The 3430-nt window shown below is 42.9% G+C and overlaps 1 protein-coding gene across 5 annotated transcripts in view; it reads left to right on the plus strand.

Moving 5' to 3' along the window:
- VPS13D (vacuolar protein sorting 13 homolog D) overlaps positions 1–3430 on the plus strand; it is a 209533-nt gene that overhangs the window by 177056 nt on the left and 29047 nt on the right. The gene's annotated exons all lie outside the window — the stretch shown is intronic.

The following is a 3430-nucleotide window of genomic DNA, read 5'->3' on the forward strand; positions in this document are numbered from 1 at the left end:
GGTTATAACTTTTGGCCATGCTTTTAGTGTTTTCATTTTATTAAAATAGGTAAAAAGATTAAACTGATGTAAATGCAATAAAAATACATTTTATTTATAAATAAAATAGCACAAAAGCTATCCACCACTTGCCAATGCAGTGGTTTTATTACCTAGTGTCCAGAAATATATTGTTTCTGTGCCAAAGGGTTTGAGTCTGGTGCAGTAGATCTAGGGTAACTTTCTTGGAAGTTAGCTCTGCTAGTCCTCTCTTATAATGATCAAAGACAAGAAAAGGTTAAACACAATATGCAGGTAATTTTAAATTATGTGTAGCAGATCTAGAAATTATAGGCCATGTTGAGAAATAAGTAAGAGGGTGCCCATTTGTGGGAAACAGAGAGGGAGAGACGCAGGCAAACAAGCATAAACAGCAACACGTTTCCATGTTAGTCATGGAAAGAGATAGTAATATTTTTATTTGTTTTAGACTTTCGGGTTGGTTTTCTACATGCGTCCTTTGGTCTGTGCATTTGGAACAACGTCTTTCACTCTTCTTTCCATTCATTTCCAGTCTGAGTTGTTTTGCTCCTCAGCATCATAAAAGATTCTCAACACCCTTTACTTGATGTTCTTTTATCAGAAAGTTTCTTTTGGTCCAGCAACAAGAAAGCTTTTACTTGCAAAAGCATCTGAGAGTATCCAAGCATGCTTTTTCTTTTTTCCCCCCCTCCCTGCTCTGTGATGAGAAGACGTTTGTTAGCACTTGTACAAAACCATGCACTCTTATCCCCCACCAAATATGTTGAAACACTGTGCTGACATTTTAGCCTTCCTGTGTAGTGAATGTTGAAAGTTTAAAAACAGGATCCACTGTCCATAGAATTTAGTGGCATGTATTTTAATAACCTGATTTTATTTGTAGCATACTTGGCCACGAAGTGTTGGGCTTTGCTTTTTGTTTTTAGCATAAAATTTGAAATACTTTAAAGGGTGGGGTTTTTCTTTATCTGTCCTGTTGATCAGAAAAATCATACTGAATAAATAATACGGGAACTTCCCAGTGCCATGTGTCATCTTCAAGCAGACCTTTTTTTCTGATGAGGGTTGCAAAACAATGAGAAAAAAAATTCTGACCTTTCTTCAGTTGAACATCTCTCCAAGATCCCTTAGCCTAGAAATTCCCGATGTCTCTCCTTGGTTCTCTTCCTGGGTTTTTCTTCGCTGGCAGAAAGAGGGCCGAGTTGCTGTGAGGCTTAAAATGCCAGTGCTATCGATGGGTATAAAACGGGGATGGGCAAATTTATTTTGGCTGGAGGGACACACAATGAGTTCTGGTTTCCTCCTGCTCCCTCTCCCTTCCCCTCCCTGGAGCCAGCCCCGTCCACAGCATGGTGGAAGGAGCCCCAGGCAGGCACCGGCATCAACCATGGACTCAGCCGACAGGTTCCAGGTGGCAATTGGGGCATCCACCCGGGTCTGCAGCTGGGTGGAAGCAGTCTCACCCACTCACCTAGCGGGGTGGAAACAGCCCTGCCCACCTGGCACCATGCGGTGGCTGGAGCCAGAGCTGTGGGCTGTATTTTTCCTACCTCGCTATCAACTTTCCTAATACAACAGGATCACTATTTGACACGAAGCACATGTGGAAGCAAGAGCTTTGTTTGAAATGTAATAAAGCAGAAATGTGGCGTAACATGGAGCAAGGGGGAGCAATATGTAGAATGACAGCGCATTTGGAGGAGTGGAAGACTTGCCCCCTTTTTATGTGATCGCGGAGCAGTGCTCCATGGTTTTGGAGTGAGGAACTTTTGAAGAAGACAAGATGGGACAACGCATGGCAGGTGAAATGGAAATGAGAGGGCACAGAAGGAAGTGAAGGCAGTGCAGGGGAGCCTGAACAAGTGAATGCATTGAAAGGGGACATAAGGCAACAGAGGGGAACCAGTGTGTGTCACTGCGGGGGTGCGGGTGAAAAGCCTCAGGAGGAAGATGGAGTATTTATAGGGAAGAGAATGGGAAAGGGTGCTTTGGAGCTTAAAGAAGACATGGAAGCTTATGGGATGGGATAGGATGGGAAACTATTTGGGTTTATTCAACACCTAGCACATTTGGACCCAAATCTCTCTAGCAGCTTTTGGCCTCTAGTGTAGTATAAGTAACAACAAAGGATTTTATGGCTGTTGGGAATTGGCTGGTTCTTTCAGCTGTCTGTTTTCAGCATATATAAGAACTGGCAGGGGCTTTTTAGCTGCATCTTCCTTGAAGTAAAATGCAGTGCTAGCCTGGAGTCCATTGAACTAAACTTTCAAACTTAATTTAAAAAATGAATCTTAATGAGACTTTTGTCCTCATTGTGGAGTTGGGATGAACGGGGTAGGTGCAGGCAAAGAGAGCCTACGGTCCTGCCTTTTGAAACAGCTTCCCAAGTATCTCCTCCTTAGACAGGCACATCAAGTACTATTATGTTACAAGTACTGTTTTCTGCAAAGTGAAGAATAAAGACCACCACATCATTGTTCCTGGAGATCCTCCACAATTTTAAATCGGTCATTTTTAGGCCCATTAAAATATGCTGTTGGCCAGGTGACAGCGTTTGCACTGCAGAGATTTTCTGTTCGGTTGTAAAAAGCAGAGCCACGTTTTAAAGAATATTCCTCCTAATTAGCACGCTATGCTGCATTCGTTCACATCCATCTGTGTTCAATAATGCAGATTTGGTTAAAGGTAAATGGCAGTTTGGCAAGGCATGACGCTAAATTACTGGTTAGCCCGTTCCTCAGTTACCGGACAGAGAATTTTCCTTTTGTCATTAACGGCAAGTTTGGGGCTTTTTTATGTTCAGTACTGGTCCAGAGTCTGTATATGGGAGCCCAGGGCCTGCTGGGATAGGGTTTTACACTTGTGCTGTCCTTTTGCCCTTCCACTGAACTCTTTTCATTTCAGTCATGAGCAAACAGTCAGTGCCTGAACTAACAACCCTGCAATCCTCCAAAGCACGCCTCGCTTACAGTACCAAACAAAGGGAGGCCCGCGTGGGCCGGCCCAGGCCAAGGAATGCAGCTTCGGGGTTCTGCTCCATAAATTTAACCAGCACGACAAAAAGGAGATAATATGAGCCTTCGTGATGATCTGAAAGGGGGAGGTTTGTGTCCCATTGATTGCGGTCTGGCCCGTTGCCAGGCCCCGAGCCTGACCGACAGTTGAACCATATCGTTAAGGCGTGTAATACAGCTCGAGTCTTGTACAGCAGCCAATGAGTACATATCCAGAGGGCAAAAGTTTATAAAGAGTTGAGGCTGTCCTATTTAACCCTCTCACACTTCATGTAATATATACTGCTGCCATTCAGAAATAGTCACATTGCTATTAAAAATGTAAACTGTCAACTTCTTTTTGGTTTTTTGTTGTTTTTTTTTTTTTTTTTTTTTTTTTTTTAAAAAAAAAACAT

Source organism: Gavialis gangeticus, unplaced genomic scaffold, assembly GCF_001723915.1.
Source record: "Gavialis gangeticus isolate Ggan-Ray unplaced genomic scaffold, GavGan_comp1, whole genome shotgun sequence".
Lineage (NCBI taxonomy): Eukaryota > Metazoa > Chordata > Crocodylia > Gavialidae > Gavialis > Gavialis gangeticus.